Source organism: Bombina bombina, chromosome 5 (genome assembly GCF_027579735.1).
Source record: "Bombina bombina isolate aBomBom1 chromosome 5, aBomBom1.pri, whole genome shotgun sequence".
Lineage (NCBI taxonomy): Eukaryota > Metazoa > Chordata > Amphibia > Anura > Bombinatoridae > Bombina > Bombina bombina.
In genome coordinates this window covers 327,282,588-327,303,937 of record NC_069503.1, presented here as the reverse complement: position 1 = coordinate 327,303,937, position 21,350 = coordinate 327,282,588, and the positions used below count along the sequence as shown (strand labels likewise).

At 41.5% G+C, this 21,350-nt stretch overlaps 1 protein-coding gene across 1 annotated transcript in view; it reads left to right on the top strand.

The window, feature by feature from the left end:
• Window positions 1-21,350, top strand: part of CRPPA (CDP-L-ribitol pyrophosphorylase A) — an 818,587-nt gene that overhangs the window by 123,867 nt on the left and 673,370 nt on the right. The gene's annotated exons all lie outside the window — the stretch shown is intronic.

Below are 21,350 nucleotides of genomic sequence, written 5' to 3'. Positions count from 1 at the left end.
TTCCAGTTCCGATTTCAGAACCAGGGGTTTTATGGTATTTCTAAGGGTTCCTACATTCAATTTAAGTAATTTGACCCATTCTCTCTAGTCCAACAAGGGTAGTTTATGTCCACAATAGACTTGAAGGATGTTTACCTTCATATTCATATGAAGACCATCATCAATTTCTTCTTTTTGCATTTATGGACAAACATTTGTTGCTCTACCCTTTAGTTTGGCTCTCTAATGCCGGTAATTCAAGCTCAAGGTATTTCAATAATTCCATATCTGGACAATATCTTGATTCAAGCTTCATCTTTACTTTATCAATATGTCCCACCAACAATGTTTTGTTGTTCTTCACAATCATGGTTGGAGAATCAACATTCCAAAGAGATACTCCTAATACCAGTTTCCTTTCTAGGAATCCTAATATCCTCAATGTCAATGAGGCTTTTATTGACAGATCGAAAAATAATTAATTTACAGTTGTGCTAATCTTCTTTCTATTTCCAATTTGACTGTAGCTTTCTGTAGATCTGATGGCTTCTTGTTTGAACAACAAACTTCCCAGGTATATTGTGAGAACCAGAGATCCATGAGCAGAGGCAGTAGATGCTCTAACAGCTCCCTGGTCATTTCAACTTGCTTACATATTTCCTCAAACAGTTCTTCCAAGAGTGATCTCTCAGATCAAATCATCAATAATTTTGATTGCTGCAGCCTGGCCACGCAAGACTTGTTTTGTGGAACTTATTAGGATGTCCAGTTGTCCCCCATGGTCTCTTCCTTTATGTTTTTCAAGATAAGTTTGTGGAAACTTTAATTCAAGTAAAAAATCTGTAACTAGAAAATGTATCATAAAGTTTGGAAGGTGTATCTGTCATGGTGTGAACAGAATGTCTTTAATTGACATTCATTTCAAATTCCTAAAATCCTGCAGCTTTTAAAGGAAGGTTTAGATAAGGGTTTGTTTGCCAGTTCTTTAAAGGGTAAAATGTCAGCTCTGTCAGTTCTCTTTCACAAAAAATTTGTGAAACTTACGGACATTCCGTATTTTGTACAGGCCTTAGTTAGAAGTTGTCCTGTTATCAAACCTATTTCTCCTTCTTGGAATTAAAATTTAGTTTTTAGGATTCTGCAGAGCCCAGGTCTCAGCTATGTTTTTTTTTATGATCTCAGATATGTTTACAAAGTTTCTTCTACGTTGCTAGTTATTTATATTCATTATAGTATAAGGGTCCAAATAAGGCCATCCTGTCAAGCAACTGAAAATTCCCTTTTCATATTCATGATACAGTGGGTCTAAGAGTGTCCTTTTTGCTATAACCCCTCATGACCCATCTACTACACAACCTCAAGTCAGGTGATCCAAGAGAGGCGACTAATTTTCATTAAGGAAAAGTCACTATTTGGATCCGCACTCCAGGGACATCCCCAATGTGAATAAAAATGGTTTAAATGCAGAAAGTAGGTGCTACAAACCTTCATGGACCCCCCCCCCCTCCAAGGTCCAGAGCTAATATAATGTGGACAAGAAAAGAAGGTAGCACTCTGATGAAAGGAAACAACTTTATTGGAGCAACGTTTCAAGGCTACTTGCCCCTTTCTCAAGCTTACATACACTGAGTTGTAAACACAACTTTATTCACAAGGCAATTAGTGAAGGACCAATTCCCAAACAGACAGTGGGCGTGTCTAAACAATGACATCACACAAACACTTGTAATTGATTTTTAACCCAATAAAAACTGAAAAGGGGGGTATCTAATAGTCAAATCCATTTTGCTTCTTTGTATAGCAAATCCCTCATTCTGTCTCCTCCTCTTGGCTTTTTAATGACATGATCAATAACCATAAACCTTAATTGATTGGCTTGATGGCCCTTTTCCAAAAAGTGGGAGGGGACAGGAAGATTGGATTGTTTCTCATTGCCAATATTGGATTTGTGCTGGCAGAAGCGGTCCTTGGCCTTCTGGGTGGTCTCACCTATATATAACAGGCCACATGGGCACTTGAGCACATACACTATGTATGTAGAGTTACATGTAAAATTTCCTGGGGTTTTAAATGTTTTACCTGTGTGGGGATGTGATATCTCTCCTCCCTTGATCACACTATTACATTGGGCACATCCAAGGCATGGGAATGTCCCATTCTTAGGGGTGCCAAAAACTTTTGTTGGCTACCCTTAGTAGTAACATTTCTATAGGCATGCACCAATATTTTGCCCATTGTGTTGTTTAAATTCCTGTATGCCAGGACAGGCTTCCTTCAGCATAAACCAATTTTTCTTGATAATGTGAAATGTATTGTTGCTCATAGAACTGTATGTGCTGACAAATGAGATCCTATTAGGATAATCCCCTGTCTTAATGTAAGTGTCACTAGTAGGACTCATCTGAATATTCCTAAATTTATGTGAGCTGTACCCTCTCTTGATGAATTTCTCCACCATTTGACCTGACCTTTCCTGACGTTTCTCTGGGTCACTGACAATTCTATTGACTCGTATGAGCTGGGATTTGGGAACACTCTTAAATACCCTTGGAGGGTGAAAACTAGATCTATGTAGCAAAGTGTTGCGATCAGTGGGTTTAGTGTACAAATCAGTGTGCAATCTATCTTCACTTTTGTAAACCATAGTGTCAAGGAACTCAATATTAGTCATACTTGTTTGAATACTGAATTTCAGAAATGGGACTTCCCTTTCTATCTCATTTTTTAATTGATTGAGTTCCTCCGGTGTGCCCTGCCACAAGATGAACAGGTCATCTATGTAGTGGACCCATCCTAAACAAGATCACTGAAAAAGACAATGAGTGTATACATATTTCTCCTCAACCCAATTCATAGTGAGGCATGCATATGATGGGGCCACATTCGAGCTCATCGCCGTCTCCTTTTTTTGCAAATAAAACTGGTTGTCATGCATGAAGTAATTGTTTGTAAGCACCATCTCAAGCAATCTAACCAAGAAATCACATTGTATATCACTATACAGGCCGCTTTGGGACAGGGCACTCTGCACACTCTCAACCCCAACACCATGGGGGATGACAGTGTACAGAGATGTCACGTTCCCAAGTAGACAGCAGAACATCTTTCAAATCCACATATTGTTTAATTTTACAAATTAAATCTAGTGTGTCTTTAACATAAGATCTGCCAGTAGTGACTAAAGGTGATAGAATTTTATCCAGGAATTGAGCTGTTGGGTTTAACACTGAGCCTATACCTGCCACTATAGGACAGCTAGGAGGGACAATTAGGCTCTTTTGAATTTTTGGCATCACGTTTAAAAACTGGAGTAATAATATCATGTCATTAAAAAGCCAAGAGGAGGAGACAGAATGAGGGATTTGCTATACAAAGAAGCAAAATGGATTTGGCTATTAGATACCATGACACCTAAATGCCTCAATAGGGAGTTTGATCTTTTACCATTAATTTGATTTGTGTGCTTTATACATCATGATCCTTTAGTGTATGCCTCTGGTTCTGTATTATTCATTGTTTTTAATTTTATTTTGTTGAGGGTCCAATCCATCCTTTTCAGTTTTTATTGGGTTAAAAATCAATTACAAGTGTTTGTGTGATGTCATTGTTTAGACACGCCCACTGTCTGTTTGGGGATTGGTCCTTCACTAATTGCCTTGTGAATAAAGTTGTGTTCACAACTCATTGTATGTAAGCTTGAGAAAGGGGCAAGTAGCCTCGAAAACGTTGCTCCAATAAAGGTGTTTCCTTTCATCAGAGTGCTACCTTCTTTTCTTGTCCACATTATATTAGCTCTGGACCTTGGAGGGGGGTCCATGAAGGTTTTTAGCATCTACTTTCTGCATTTAAACAGTTTTTGTTCACATTGGGGATGTCCCTGGAGTGCGGATCCAAATAGTATATATTTCCCCACCACCAGATTACAGCACCCACAACAGAAGTATTACAGATATTGTTCTAAGGATTCTTACCTTTTTTCCATCATGGCAAGTGAAACTGGCGTTTTTGCATATACAGAAGAGGAGGCGGCACGTATAGCTACGCTCACAGTAGGACCCAGAGAGTTTCTTACAGCTCCTGACAAAGATATACAAAAACGAGAACTTGAGAAATTGGTCAAACGACAGATTAACCTACAACTCCACTCTTCAACTCTAGCTGAGTATTGCAGGGTACGACGGATCCCAAGGGGTATGCGCTCACCACTCCAGCCCACCTTCTTTGCGGACAATCCGTAATTCTGCGCTAAATATCAGCAGATACTAAATAAAAGCTCTATGGATATTATGATATTAAACATTGAATTTTCAAACATGGAGTTAAACACTTTGGGACCAGCGATTACTACTCAACAGAATAAACTCCGGGAAACAACTGGAGAAGACGAATATGAAAAGGCAGTTACCGACATCAAAGGAGTCACCGACGTGTTCAAACAGGAAGTTGAGAAGAGAAAGCGCCCGGAAGTTCAGGCGTGACAAACAGGACTACGCCACCGGAATTGTTTACAGGTGGAATCCTGGTAGGAGAAGAACAGGCAATACTTTTGCCAGGAGATCGAATTTTTACGCATGGCGGAATGCCGGATCCAATACTGGATCTTCATCTGGATCAGAGGGTTCAGCAACGGAGCCAAATAGTATGGCTATCTCCACACCTTTTTTAAGGGCAGGCACCGGCCCCGTACATGCAAGCGGCGCCGGACAAGGCGAGGTGGAGGCAGCCAGAGGAGTGGATACACGAGCGAGAGCGAATCAACAACGAAGGAGTCAAACGTAGTTAATCTGTCTTCTAGGACACTTACAAATGATGAGATCACAGTGTTAAATAAGGGGTTATCATTTTGCCCCACTGAGGAGCCTGATCCTTTTGCCCTGATGGTAAACCTGACTAGTTTCTTTAGGTTACTCAGGTTAAAGGCTTTTTTTTAACAATCCTGACAGGCCTATAGTACATGCCCCACAGGACTCTAATATTGACATGTTTGACATCAATCATTTAGGATTACGTAACAAGAGTACCTTTAATCCATCAGGTGACAATCTGGCAGTGGAGACATACTGTATATCATAAAAATAGATGCTGAGTTTAAAATCATGGCTGAAAAGCATAAACAAAGACACAGACCTCACAATCTTACTAAAAAAGAGTTTGAAGCTCTTAAATCTATTCAAGATGACAATGGCATAACTATCAAGCCGGCTGATAAGGGCGGTGCCCTGGTAATTTTGGATTCCGAGAAATATACAACTGAGGTCTTGAGACACTTGGAAGACACTACTGTTTATAAAAAACTTGACAGTAACCCTTTAAGTAACATTGTAAAATTACTTAAGAAAGAGATTGATAGGGGTTTACGTTATGAGATTATTAGTCAGAAACTAGCTCAATTTTTGTTAATTAAAACCCCTATTACTCCAGTTTTCTCTTGCAAGATGTATCGAGTCCACGGATTCATCCAATACTTGTGGGATATTCTCCTTCCCAACAGGAAGTGGCAAAGAGAGCACCCACAGCAGAGCTGTCTATATAGCTCCTCCCCTAACTCCACCCCCCAGTCATTCTCTTTGCCGGCTCTAAGCAATAAGGAAGGGTAAAGTGATTGTGGTGACAAAAATGTTAGTTTTTATTTTCTCAAGCAAGAGTTTGTTATTTTAAATGGTACCGGTGTGTACTATTTACTTTCAGGCAGAAAGGAGATGAAGATTTCTGCATGGAGGATGATGGTCTTAGCACTTTGTAACTAAGATCCACTGCTGTTCCCACAGAGGCTGAGGAGTACAGGAAACTTCAGTTGGGGGAACGGTTTGCATGCTAAGCTGCATTGAGGTATGTTCAGTCATTTTTTTCTAGACAGACTGTGATAATTCTAGAAAAGGCTGACAATATCCCCATGAGGGAAGGGTAAGCTGTATTCAGAGACTTAGTGTGGAATTACCAGCTTACATAAAGGGCTAAGTTAATACTGGTTGACACTTATAAGACACTTATTAAGTTAAACGTTTTTGGGGACTTTTGGAGGTTCATTTGGGCTTACTTAAGGGTTATTAACCCACATGGCTAGCTTAGAAACACTTTGGTGTGTTTCTTTTAGGCCCCACAGACATCGAGTGAGATGGGAGGGGCCTATTTTTGCGCTTCAGTTGCGCAGTTGTTTTTACAAAGCAAGACATCAAGCTGCTACACCGGAGGGTCCTGCTGTAATTTGAGGGCCTAAAGGAAGTATTTTCCCCACAAAATCTATCCCTAAGGGCAAGTAGGCACCTCTGCTGTGGCAAGGTGCTGATCGTTTTTTTCAGTTTTTTGACGTTTTGTCAATTCGGTTTTTGCATTAAGGGGTTAATTGTTTATTTTGCTGGTGGGGCAATCTTATTAAAGCTTTAATAATTCACTGTAAAAATTTCGAAAAGTTTACTGCTTTTTTACACTGTTTTGCAGAATTTGTGCACTTTTTTTCTCTTAAAGGCACAGTACCGTTTTTTCTAAGTGTTGTTTTTACTTTGAATAAAGCGTTTTCCAAGCTTGCTTGTTTCATTACTAGCCTGTTAAACATGTCTGATATCAAGGAAACTCCTTGTTCAATGTGTTTAGAAGCCATTGTGGAACCCCCTCTTAGAATGTGTCCCACTTGCACTGATATGTCTATACATTTTAAAGAGCATATTGTAGCACTTAAAAATATAGCCCTAGATGATTCTCAGACAGAAAGAAATGAGGTTATGCCATCTAGCTCTCCCCAAGTGTCACAACCAGTAACGCCCGCACAAGTGACGCCAAGTACCTTTAGTGCGTCTACTTTGTTTACCTTACAAGACATGGCCGCAGTTATGAATACTACCCTCACAGAGGTTTTATCTAAACTGCCTGGGTTGCAAGGAAAGCGCGATAGCTCTGGGTTAAGAACAAATGCTGAGCCTTCTGACACTTTAGTAGCCGTATCCGATATACCCTCACAATGCTCTGAAGTAGGGGGTAAGGGATTTGTTATCTGAGGGAGAGATTTCTGATTCAGGTAAGACGCTCCCTCAGACAGATTCTGATATGACGGCATTTAAAATTAAGCTAGAACACCTCTGCTTGTTGCTCAGGGAGGTATTAGCGACTCTGGATGATTGTGACCCTATTGTGGTTCCAGAGAAATTGTGTAAAATGGACAAATACCTAGAGGTTCCAGTTTACACTGATGTTTTTCCGGTCCCTAAGAGGATTGCGAACATTGTCACTAGGGAGTGGGATAGACCAGGTATTCCGTTCACTCCCCCTCCTGTTTTTAAGAAAATGTTTCCCATATCGGACACCATGCGGGACTCGTGTCAGACAGTCCCTAAGGTGGAGGGAGCTATTTCTACACTCGCCAAGCGTACAACTGTACCTATTGAGGACAGTTGTGCTTTCAAAGATCCTATGGATAAAAAATTAGAGGGTCTCCTAAAGAAAATTTTTGTTCATCAAGGTTTTTTTCTCCAACATATTGCGTGCATTGTTCCTGTAACCACTGCAGCTGTTTTCTGGTTCGAGGCTCTGGAAGAGGCTCTTCAGACGGAGACCCCATTAGAGGATATTATGGATAGAATTAAGGCTCTTAAACTGGCTAATTCTTTCATTACAGATGCTGATTTTCAACTGGCTAAATTAGCGGCAAAGAATTCAGGTTTTGCCATTTTAGCGCGCAGAGCGTTATGGCTTAAGTCCTGGTCAGCGGATGTGTCCTCAAAATCTAAACTTTTGAACATCCCTTTCAAAGGAAAGACCCTCTTCGGACCTGAACTGAAGGAGATTATTTCAAACATCACTGGAGAGAAAAGCCATGCCCTCCCTCAGGATAAATCATATAAAATAAGGACCAAACAAAATAATTTTCGTTCCTTTCGAAACTTCAAGGGTGATCCCGCTTCCTCTTCCCCTGCTGCAAAGCAAGAGGGAAACTTTGCTCAATCCAAGTCAGTCTGGAGACCTAACCAGGCTTGGAACAAGAGTAAACAGGCCAAGAAGCCTGCAGCTGCCTCCAAGACAGCATGAAAGGGTAGCCCCCGATCCGGGACCGGATCTAGTAGGGGGTAGACTCTCTCTCTTCGCTCAGGCTTGGGAAAGAGATGTTCACGATTCCTGGGCTTTAGAAATTGTTTCCCAGGGATATCTTCTGGACTTCAAATATTCCCCCCCAAGGGGGAGATTTCACATTTCTCAATTGTCTGCAAACCAGACAAAGAGAGAGGCATTCTTACGCTGTGTAGAAGACCTACATACCATTGGAGTGATTCACCTAGCTCCAAAAGCGGAACAGGGGCTAGGGTTTTACTCAAACCTGTTTGTGGTTCCCAAAAAAGAAGGAACTTTCAGACCAATCTTGGATCTCAAGATCTTAAACAAATTCCTCTTTCAAGATGGAGACTATTCGGACTATTCTGCCACTGATCCAGGAAGCTCAATATATGACCACCGTGGACTTAAAAGATGCATATCTGCACATCCCTATTCACAGAGATCATCACCAATTTCTCAGGTTCGCCTTTCTGGACAGGCATTACCAGTTTTGTCCCTTCCCTTCGGGTTGGCCACGGCTCACAGAATTTTCACAAAGGTGCTAGGGTCCCTTCTGGCGGTTCTAAGACTGCGGGGCATAGCAGTAGCGCCTTATCTAGACAACATCTTAATTCAAGCATCGACTTTCCAACTAACCAAGTCTCACACGGACATCGTGTTGGCTTTTCTGAGATCTCATGGGTGGAAGGTGAACATAAAAAAGAGTTCTCTCTTCCTTCTCACAAGAGTTTCCTTCCTAGGGACTCTGATAGACTTGGTAGAAATGAAAATATTTCTGACGGAGGTCAGGAAATCAAAACTTGTAACCACCTGCCGAGCTCTTCACTCCTCATTCCTCGGCCGTCAGTAGCTCAGTGTATGGAGGTAATCGGACTAATGGTAGCGGCAATGGACATAGTTCAATTTGCTCGTCTACTTATCAGACCACTGCAACTGTGCATGCTCGAACAGTGGAATGGGGATTATGCAGATTTATCTCCTCAGATACATCTGGATCAGGAGACCAGAGATTCTCTTCTCTGGTGGTTGTCACAGGATCACCTGTCCCGGGGAATGTGTTTCTGCAGACCAGAGTGGGTCATAGTAACGACAGATGCCAGCCTACTGGGCTGGGGTGCAGTCTGGAACTCCCTGAAAGCACAGGGTCTATGGACTCAGGAGGAGGCTCTCCTTCCAATAAATATTCTAGAACTGAGAGCGATATTCAATGCACTTCAGGCGTGGTCTCAACTGGCTGCGGCCAAATTCATCAGATTTCAGTCGGACATCACGACTGTAGCTTATATCAATCATCAAGGAGGAACACAGAGTTCTCTAGCGATGATAGAGGTGACCAAAATAATCCGATGGGCAGAGACTCATTCTTGCCATCTTTCAGCAATCCATATCCCAGGGGTAGAGAACTGGGAGGCGGATTTCCTAAGTCGTCAGACTTTTCATCCGGGGGAGTGGGAGCTCCATCCGGAAGTATTTGCCCAACTGATTCAGATATGGGGCACACCAGAATTAGATCTGATGGCGTGTCGTCAGAATGCCAAGCTTCCTTGTTACAGATCCAGGTCAAGGGATCCCCAGGGGTACTGATAGATGCTCTAGCAGTGCCCTGGTCCTTCAACCTGGACTATGTGTTTCCACCATTTCCTCTCCTTCCTTGTCTGATTGCCAGAATCAAGCAGGAGAGAGCTTCTGTGATTTTGATAGCACCTGCGTGGCCACGCAGGACTTGGTATGCAGATCTGGTGGACATGTCATCCGTTCCACCGTGGACTCTGCTGATGAGGCAGGACCTTCTAATTCAGGGTCCATTCAAGCATCCAAATCTAATTTCTCTGCGGCTGACTACTTGGAGATTGAACGCCTGATTTTATCAAAGCAAGGTTTCTATGAGTCGGTCATTGATACCTTGATTCAGGCTAGAAAGCCTGTCACCAGGAAAATCTATCATAAGATATGGTGTAAATATCTTTATTGGTGTGAATCCAAGGGTTACTCATGGAGTAAGATTAGGATTCCTAGGATATTGTCTTTTTTCCAAGAAGGATTGGAGAAGGGATTATCAGCTAGTTCCTTAAAGGGACAGATATCTGCTTTGTCTATTCTTTTACACAAGCGTCTGGCAGATGTTCCAGACGTTCAGGCGTTTAGTCAGGCTTTAGTTAGAATCAAGCCTGTGTTTAAACCTGTTGCTCCGCCATGGAGTTTAAATTTAGTTCTTAAAGTTCTTCAAGGGGTTCCGTTTGAACCTACGCATTCCATAGATATTAAGCTTCTATCTTGGAAAGTTCTGTTTTTAGTAGCTATCTCTTTGGCACGAAGAGTTTCTGAATTATCTGCTTTACAGTGTGACTCACCTTATCTTGTTTTCCATGCGTATAAGGTGGTTTTGCGTGCCAAACCTGGATTCCTTCCTAAGGTTGTTTCTAATAGGAATATCAATCTGGAAATTGTTGTTCCTTCTCTGTGTCCTAAACCTTCTTCCAAGAAGGAATGTCCGTTGCACAACCTAGATGTGGTTCATGCTTTAAAGTTCTACTTACAAGCAACTAAAGATTTCCGTCAAACATCTTCATTGTTTGTTGTCTATTCTGGAAAGCGGAGAGGTCAAAAGGCTACTGCAACCTCTCTTTCTTTTTGGCTGAAAAGCATCATCCGTTTGGCTTATGAGACTGCTGGCCAGCAGCCTCCTGAAAGGATTACTGCTCACTCTACTAAAGCAGTGGCTTCCACATGGGCTTTTAAAAATGAGGCTTCTGTTGAACAGATTTGTAAGGCGGCGACTTGGTCTTCGCTTCATACTTTTTCCAAATTTTCCAAATTTTATACTTTTGCTTCTTCGGAGGCTATTTTTGGGAGAAAGGTTCTACATGCAGTGGTGCCTTCCGTTTAGGTACCTGTCTTGTCCCTCCCTTCATCCGTGTCCTAAAGCTTTGGTATTGGTATCCCACAAGTATTGGAAACAAAATTTATGCTTACCTGATAAATTTCTTTCTCTTGCGATGTATCGAGTCCACGGCCCGCCCTGTCTATTTAAGACAGGTAGTATATTTTATTAAAAAACTTCAGTCACCTCTGCACCCTATAGTTTCTCCTTTTTCTTCCTAACTTTCGGTCGAATGACTGGGGGGTGGAGTTATGGGAGGAGCTATATAAACGGCTCTGCTGTGGGTGCTCTCTTTGCCACTTCCTGTTGGGAAAGAGAATATCCCACAAGTATTGGATGAATCCGTGGACTCGATACATCGCAAGAGAAAGAAATTTATCAGGTAAGCATAAATTTTGTTTTTTATGTGATGCCAAAAATTCACAAGAGCCTAATTGACCCTCCTGGCCGCCCTATAGTGGCAGGTATAGGCTCAGTGTTAAACCCAACAGCCCAATTCCTGGATAAAATTCTATCACCTTTAGTCACTACTGGCAGATCTTATGTTAAAGACACATTAGATTTCATTTGTAAAATTAAACAATATGTGGATTTGAAAGATGTTCTGTTGTCTACTTGGAACGTGATATCTCTATACACTGTCATCTCCCATGGTGTTGGGGTTGAGAGTGTGCAGAGTGCCCTGTCCCAAAGCAGCCTGTATAGTGATATACAATGTGATTTATTGGTTAGATTGCTTGAGATGGTGCTTACAAACACTTACTTCATGCATGACAACTAGTTTTATTTGCAAAAAAAGGGGACGGTGATGGGGTCGAATGTGGCCCCATCATATGCATGCCTCACTATGAATTGGGTTGCGGAGAAATATGTATACACTCATTGTCTTTTTCAGCGATTTTGTTTAGGATGGGTCCGCTTCATAGATGACCTGTTCATCTTGTTGCGGGGCACACCGGAGGAACTCAATCAATTAAAGCATGAGATAGAAAGAGAAGTCCCATTTCTGAAATTCAGTATTCAAACAAGTATGACTAATATTGAGTTCCTTGACACTATGGTTTACAAAAGTGAAGATAGATTGCACACTGATTTGTACACTAAACCCACTGATCGCAACACTTTGCTACATAGATCTAGTTTTCACCCTCCAAGGGTATTTAAGAGTGTTCCCAAATCCCAGCTCATACGAGTCAATAGAATTGTCAGTGACCCAGAGAAACGTCAGGAAAGGTCAGGTCAAATGGTGGAGAAATTCATCAAGAGAGGGTACAGCCCACATGTACTTAGGAATATTCAGATGAGTCCTACTAGTGACACTTACATTAAGACAGGGGATTATCCTAATACGATCTTATTTGTCAGCACATACAGTTCTATGAGCAACAATACATTTCACATTATCAAGAAAAATTGGTTTATGCTGAAGGAAGCCTGCCCTGACATACAGGAATTTAAACAACTGCCTAGAGCTGCTTATCGCAAAGGCAACACAATGGGCAAAAAATTGGTGCATGCCTATAGAAATGTTACTACTAAGGATGGCCAACAAAAGTTTTTTGGCACCCCTAAGAATGGGACATTCCCATGCCTTGGATGTGCCCAATGTAATAGTGTGATCAAGGGAGGAGAGATATCACATCCCCACACAGGTAAAAAAATTTAAAACCCCAGGGTATTTTACATGTAACTCTACATACATAGTGTATGTGCTCAAGTGCCCATGTGGCCTGTTATATATAGGTGAGACCACCCAGAAGGTCAAGGACCGCTTCTGCCAGCACAAATCCAATATTGGCAATGAGAAACAATCCCATCTTCCTGTCCCCTTCCACTTTTTGGAAAAGGGCCATCAAGCCAATCAATTAAGATTTATGGTTATTGATCATGTCATTAAAAAGCCAAGATGAGGAGACAGAATGGGGGATTTGCTATACAAAGAAGCAAAATGGATTTGGCTATTAGATACCATAACACCTAAAGGCCTCAATAGGGAGTTTGATCGTTTACCATTAATTTGATTTGTGTGCTTTATACATCATGATCCTTTAGTGTATGCCTCTGGTTCTGTATTATTCATTGTTTTTAATTTTATTTTGTTGAGGGTCCAATACCCCCTTTTTAGTTTTTATTGGGTTAAAAATCAATTACAAGTGTTTGTGTGATGTCATTGTTTAGACACGCCCACTGTCTGTTTGGGGATTGGTCCTTCACTAATTGCCTTGTGAATAAAGTTGTGTTCACAACTCAGTATATGAAAGCTTGAGAAAGGGGCAAGTAGCCTCGAAACGTTGCTCCAATAAATGTGTTTCCTTTCATCAGAGTGCTACCTTCTTTTCTTGTCCACATTAATTTTCATTAAGGCTAAGTTTTGTACTTTAATCCTTTATTACAGACTAGGGGTTTTATAGAGTGTTATTCACTCTTGTACAAAAGCTTGGAGGCACTGATCCACAGAAGAAGACTCGCATTCAGACTCAACCAGTAATTCTTAGTAGAAAGGTTCACAATCATGCAGTATCGACCAATATATGTCGAATGAGTGATATATACTGACAAGATAGAGTTGGGTGTTCGGCTTCTTAATAAATAACAAGCGTATCACTTGTAAGGTAAAAAAGTTTTTTTATTGCTCAACGTGTTTCAACGGCAATTGCACTCTTGCATAGACAATTGCAGTTTTCATTCAGAGTGATCTGTGTAGACAGACTATTTTATCTGAGTCTCAATGCTAAATGTCTTCTAAATGCTCTTGGTTAAATAATCTTCTCATTTGTTTGATATTGGACTGTAACCACAATAAAAAACATAATTTATGCTTACCTGATAAATTCCTTTCTTCTGTAGTGTGATCAGTCCACGGGTCATCATTACTTCTGGGATATTACTCCTCCCCAACAGGAAGTGCAAGAGGATTCACCCAGCAGAGCTGCATATAGCTCCTCCCCTCTACGTCACTCCCAGTCATTCGACCAAGGACCAACGAGAAAGGAAAAGCCAAGGGTGAAGTGGTGACTGGAGTATAAATTAAAAAATATTTACCTGCCTTAAAAACAGGGCGGGCCGTGGACTGATCACACTACAGAAGAAAGGAATTTATCAGGTAAGCATAAATTATGTTTTCTTCTGTTAAGTGTGATCAGTCCACGGGTCATCATTACTTCTGGGATACCAATACCAAAGCAAAAGTACACGGATGACGGGAGGGATAGGCAGGCTCTTTATACAGAAGGAACCACTGCCTGAAGAACCTTTCTCCCAAAAATAGCCTCCGATGAAGCAAAAGTGTCAAATTTGTAAAATTTGGAAAAAGTATGAAGCGAAGACCAAGTTGCAGCCTTGCAAATCTGTTCAACAGAGGCCTCATTCTTGAAGGCCCAAGTGGAAGCCACAGCTCTAGTAGAATGAGCTGTAATTCTTTCAGGAGGCTGCTGTCCAGCAGTCTCATAAGCTAAACGAATTATGCTACGAAGCCAAAAAGAAAGAGAGGTAGCGGAAGCTTTTTGACCTCTCCTCTGCCCAGAGTAAATGACAAACAGAGAAGACGTTTGTCGAAATTCCTTAGTTGCCTGTAAGTAAAATTTTAGAGCACGGACTACATCCAGGTTGTGCAGTAGACGTTCCTTCTTTGAAGAAGGATTTGGGCATAAAGAAGGAACAACAATCTCTTGATTGATATTCCTGTTAGTAACTACCTTAGGTAAGAACCCAGGTTTAGTACGCAGGACTACCTTATCCGAATGAAAAATCAAATAAGGAGAATCACAATGTAAGGCTGATAATTCAGAGACTCTTCGAGCCGAGGAAATAGCCATTAAAAATAGAACTTTCCAAGATAACAACTTTATATCAATGGAATGAAGGGGTTCAAACGGAACGCCCTGCAAAACATTAAGAACAAGGTTTAAACTCCATGGTGGAGCAACAGTTTTAAACACAGGCTTAATCCTGGCCAAAGCCTGACAAAAAGCCTGGACGTCAGGAACTTCTGACAGACGTTTGTGTAACAGAATGGACAGAGCTGAGATCTGTCCCTTTAATGAACTAGCAGATAAACCCTTTTCTAAACCTTCTTGTAGAAAAGACAATATCCTAGGAATCCTAACCTTACTCCAAGAGTAACCTTTGGATTCACACCAATATAGGTATTTACGCCATATCTTATGGTAAATCTTTCTGGTAACAGGTTTCCTAGCCTGTATTAAGGTATCAATAACTGACTCAGAAAACCCACGTCTTGATAAAATCAAGCGTTCAATTTCCAAGCAGTCAGCTTCAGAGAAGTTAGATTTTGATGTTTGAAGGGACCCTGTATCAGAAGGTCCTGTTTCAGAGGTAGAGACCAAGGTGGACAGGATGACAAGTCCACCAGGTCTGCATACCAAGTCCTGCGTGGCCACGCAGGTGCTATTAGAATCACTGATGCTCTCTCTTGTTTGATTCTGGCAATCAATCGAGGAAGTAACGGGAAGGGTGGAAACACGTAAGCCATCCTGAAGTCCCAAGGTGCTGTCAGAGCATCTATCAGGACTGCTCCTGGATCCCTGGATCTGGACCCGTAACGAGGAAGCTTGGCGTTCTGTCGAGACGCCATGAGATCTATCTCTGGTTTGCCCCAACGTCGAAGTATTTGGGCAAAGACCTCCGGATGAAGTTCCCACTCCCCCAGATGAAAAGTCTGACGACTTAAGAAATCCGCCTCCCAGTTCTCCACTCCCGGGATGTGGATTGCTGACAGGTGGCAAGAGTGAGACTCTGCCCAGCGAATTATCTTTGATACTTCCATCATAGCTAGGGAGCTTCTTGTCCCTCCCTGATGGTTGATGTAAGCTACAGTCGTGATGTTGTCCGACTGAAACCTGATGAACCCCCGAGTTGTCAACTGGGGCCAAGCCAGGAGGGCATTGAGAACTGCTCTCAATTCCAGAATGTTTATTGGCAGGAGACTCTCCTCCTGACTCCATTGTCCCTGAGCCTTCAGAGAATTCCAGACGGCACCCCAACCTAGAAGGCTGGCGTCTGTTGTTACAATTGTCCAGTCTGGTCTGCTGAATGGCATCCCCCTGGACAGATGTGGCTGAGAAAGCCACCATAGAAGAGAATTTCTGGTCTCTTGATCCAGATTCAGAGAAGGGGATAAGTCTGAGTAATCCCCATTCCACTGACTTAGCATGCACAGTTGCAGTGGTCTCAGGTGTAAGCATGCAAAGGGTACTATGTCCATTGCCGCTACCATTAAGCCGATTACCTCCATGCATTGAGCCACTGACGGGTGTTGAATGGAATGAAGGGTGCGGCAAGCACTTTGAAATCTTGTTAGCCTGTCCTCTGTCAGGTAAATCTTCATTTCTACAGAATCTATAAGAGTCCCCAGGAAGGGAACTCTTGTGAGTGGAACGAGTGAACTTTTCTTTTCGTTCACCTTCCATCCATGTGACCTTAGAAATGCCAGCACTAACTCTGTATGAGACTTGGCAGTTTGAAAGCTTGAAGCTTGTATCAGAATTTCGTCTAGGTATGGAGCTACCGAGATTCCCCGCGGTCTTAGTACCGCCAGAAGAGCACCCAGAACCTTTGTGAAGATTCTTGGAGCTGTAGCCAATCCGAATGGAAGAGCCACAAACTGGTAATGCCTGTCTAGGAAGGCAAACCTTAGGTACCGATAATGATCTTTGTGAATCGGTATGTGAAGGTAAGCATCTTTTAAATCTACAGTGGTCATGTACTGACCCTCTTGGATCATAGGTAAAATTGTCCGAATAGTCTCCATCTTGAACGATGGAACTCTTAGGAATTTGTTTAGGATCTTTAAGTCCAGGATTGGTCTGAAAGTTCCCTCTTTTTTGGGAACCACAAACAGATTTGAGTAAAACCCCTGTCCCTGTTCCGATCGTGGAACTGGATGGATTACTCCCATTAACAAGAGCTCTTGTACGCAGCGTAGAAACGCCTCTTTCTTTGTCTGGATTGTTGACAATCTTGACAGATGAAATCTCTCTCTTGGAGGAGAGTATTTGAAGTCCAGAAGGTATCCCTGAGATATTATCTCTAGCGCCCAGGGATCCTGAACATCTCTTGCCCAAGCCTGGGCGAAGAGAGAAAGTCTGCCCCCCACTAGATCCGATCCCGGATCGGGGGCCCTCAATTCATGCTGTTTTAGGGGCAGCAGCAGGTTTCCTAGTCTGCTTGCCCTTGTTCCAGGACTGGTTAGGTTTCCAGCCTTGTCTGTAGCGAGCAACAGCTCCTTCCTGTTTTGGTGCAGAGGAAGTTGATGCTGCTCCTGCTTTGAAATTACGAAAGGAACGAAAATTAGACTGTCTAGTCTTGGCTTTGGCTTTGTCCTGAGGCAGGGCATGGCCTTTACCTCCTGTAATGTCAGCGATAATCTCTTTCAACCCGGGCCCGAATAAGGTCTGCCCTTTGAAAGGTATATTAAGCAATTTAGACTTAGAAGTAACATCAGCTGACCAGGATTTTAGCCACAGCGCCCTGCGTGCCTGAATGGCGAATCCTGAATTCTTCGCCGTAAGTTTAGTAAGATGTACTACGGCCTCCGAAATGAATGAATTAGCTAGTTTAAGGACTCTAAGCCTGTCCGTAATGTCGTCCAGAGTAGCTGAACCAATGTTCTCTTCCAGAGACTCAATCCAGAATGCCGCTGCAGCCGTGATCGGCGCAATGCATGCAAGGGGTTGCAATATAAAACCTTGTTGAACAAACATTTTCTTAAGGTAACCCTCTAATTTTTTATCCATTGGATCTGAAAAAGCACAGCTATCCTCCACCGGGATAGTGGTACGCTTAGCTAAGGTAGAAACTGCTCCCTCCACCTTAGGGACCGTTTGCCATAAGTCCCTTGTGGTGGCGTCTATTGGAAACATTTTTCTAAATATCGGAGGGGGTGAGAACGGCACACCGGGTCTATCCCACTCCTTAGTAACAATTTCAGTAAGTCTCTTAGGTATAGGAAAAACCTCAGTACTCGTCGGTACCGCAAAATATTTATCCAACCTACACATTTTCTCTGGTATTGCAACTGTGTTACAATCATTCAGAGCCGCTAACACCTCCCCTAGTAATACACGGAGGTTTTCCAGTTTAAATTTAAAATTTGAAATATCTGAATCCAGTCTGTTTGGATCAGAACCGTCACCCACAGAATGAAGCTCTCCGTCCTCATGTTCTGCCACCTGTGACGCAGTGTCTGACATGGCCCTAATATTATCAGCGCACTCTGTTCTCACCCCAGAGTGATCACGCTTACCTCTTAGCTCTGGTAATTTAGCCAAAACCTCAGTCATAACAGTAGCCATATCCTGTAATGTGATTTGTAATGGCCGCCCAGATGTACTCGGCGCTACAATATCACGCACCTCCCTCTGAGCGGGAGATGTAGGTACTGACACGTGAGGCGAGTTAGTCGGCATAACTCTCCCCTCGTTGTTTGGTGAAATTTGTTCAATTTGTACAGATTGACTTTTATTTAAAGTAGCATCAATACAGTTAGTACATAAATTTCTATTGGGCTCCACTTTGGCATTGCAACAAATGACACAGGTATCATCCTCTGAATCAGACATGTTTAACACACTAGCAAATAAACTTGTAACTTGGAAATACAATTCAATTAGAATAATATTAAAACGTACTGTGCCTTTAAGAAGCACAGAAGATCTATGACAGTTGAAAATTAATAAATTGAAACAGTTATAGCCTCAATCCTTGTAAATAACACAACTTTAGCAAAGGTTTAATCCCATTAGCAAAGATAGCAAATTCTGAAAGCAGGAAACAAATTACAGAATAAACGTTTTTTATCTCAGTCAAACTATAATTCTCACAGCTCTGCTGAGAGAAATTACCTCCTTCAAAATAAGTTTAGAAGACCCCTGAGCTCTGTAGAGATGAACCGGATCATGCAGGGAATACAATGAGTTGCTGACTGAAATATTTGATGTGTAGAAAAAGCGCCAAAAAACGGCCCCTCCCCCTCACACACAGCAGTGAGGGAGAACAGAAACTGTCAGAAAACAGATTAAGCAACTGCCAAGTGGAAAAATAGTGCCCAAACATTTATTCACTCAGTACCTCAGTAAATGAAAACGATTTTACATTCCAGCAAAAACGTTAAACATAATCTCTAGTTATTAAACAGCTTTATGTATTTCTTACAGTGTAATTCTAGTGAAGTACCATTCCCCAGAATACTGAAGTGTAAAGTATACATACATGACATTATATCGGTATGGCAGGATTTTCTCATCAATTCCATTGTCAGAAAATAAAAACTGCTACATACCTCTATGCAGATTCATCTGCCCGCTGTCCCCTGATCTGAAGTTTACCTCTCCTCAGATGGCCGAGAAACAGCAATATGATCTTAACTACTCCGGCTAAAATCATAACAAAAACTCTGGTAGATTCTTCTTCAAACTCTGCCAGAGAGATAATAACACACTCCGGTGCTATTTTAAAATAACAAACTTTTGATTGAAGATATAAAACTAAGTATAATCACCATAGTCCTCTCACACATCCTATCTAGTCGTTGGGTGCAAGAGAATGACTGGGAGTGACGTAGAGGGGAGGAGCTATATGCAGCTCTGCTGGGTGAATCCTCTTGCACTTCCTGTTGGGGAGGAGTAATATCCCAGAAGTAATGATGACCCGTGGACTGATCACACTTAACAGAAGAAAACAAAAAAACAAAACAAAAATAAATAATATATATATATATATATATATATATATATATATATATATATATATATATATATATATATATAAATATAAATATTGCTTAGTTCACACATTTAAAATATAAAACTTGCACAAATCTTAAAGGGCCTTGAAACACATTTTTTCCTTTTATGATTCAGATATAGCATGTGATTTTCAATAACGTTTTAGTTTACTTCTATTATTTAATTAGTTTAGTTGTCTTGGTATCCCTTCTTGAAAGGATACCTAGGTAGGCTCAGGAGTTGTTGATTGGTATCTGCACATATATGCCTTATGCTATTAGGTCACCCAATGTGTTAACTAGCTCAGAGTAGTGCTTTGGTGCTTTTTCATCAAAGAATACCAATAGAATAAAGAAAATGAGATAATATAAGTAAATTGGAAAGTTGTTTGGGCTCACTATGCTGCTGATTACATTTTTTAAATATGTGAGTGATCTTTGAGTGCATAATGAATCTGTAATTGCCTCTCATAAAATGAAATACAATAGAACTCTTGGCTAGGAACCCCCCCCCCCACACACACACACACAAACATAACTATGAGGTGCTTAGAGATGGAATGTGTTAACACACTTTCTGTAATATAATAATAATTACCACTATCTTATATGACTGAACCCTGCCATATGTGCAATGGTCCTATACCCCCATAGCAAGGAGAGAAATTAAATTCTCAAGAATTTTATGAGACCCACTATTTATAATGCAGAGTAAATGTTACACTATGCACATGCGTATTCTAAACTGAGTGCGCATGGAACAGGGCTGCTAGAGAAAAAAATTCACAGACTTTGTGGGAGAGCAACCAGGTGGAGCGTGTGTCTCACCTTCTTAAAAGCATTAGAGCGTGTTTCATCAAGCCAGAGTAAGTTACTTAGGCGTTACAGAACACAATCTTTTGAAATGTATATATAGTTATAGCAAACGACACTACTTTGTTTAGCAATGTAGGTATTGTGCAGCCCACGTGAGTTGCACTTGTATGGAAAATGGCCCACGACTCAAATGAGTTTGACACACCTGCTATAGTGGATTACACCTATGACAAGTAAAATATAACTTGGCAGGCTCAATAAAGGGTATAAGAAAATCGGCACATCAATACTTATAATTATCATAGCACTTATTGTTTAAGTCTAGCATAATGTCCAACTTAGACAAGGTCCCAAATAAAGCACTGGCAGCAAGATGACCAGAGTGCACTGTGTTAAGGATTAGCAGAAACTTCTCAGCTGACGCCAACTCTCTGTCTTATACAAGATCATTGAATTGGGGGAACTTCAGAGGAAAAATACTTGTCGGTTCAAGGCTTATTCCCCCACCTGTAGCATTCGTAGTCTAGACGACTGAAAGTTACATATAACGGGCTACTCATGGCATCCCCAGCATCAAATTGTGACTTTTCTATATTCAGTAAGATGACTTATACTGTGTTTCCCCATGATCGGAGGGGGAAGGGGGGGGGGCATTCGGTTAGGCAGGGTGTTGATTTGCACAAAATTGACTGCCGCCACAGGAAAAAATGATCCGGTGTAGGGCGTTCATAGTGCCTATACATGCAGACTTATATTGTTGTGATCAGAAAACACTGCTATAATAGTATAGAGTAATTTCAAGTTGAGATGGCGTATAAATCTATAGATAACAGTCGGATTATCTCTAGCTCATTAGCAGCCACCAGAAGAGCGACAGATTGTGGCTGC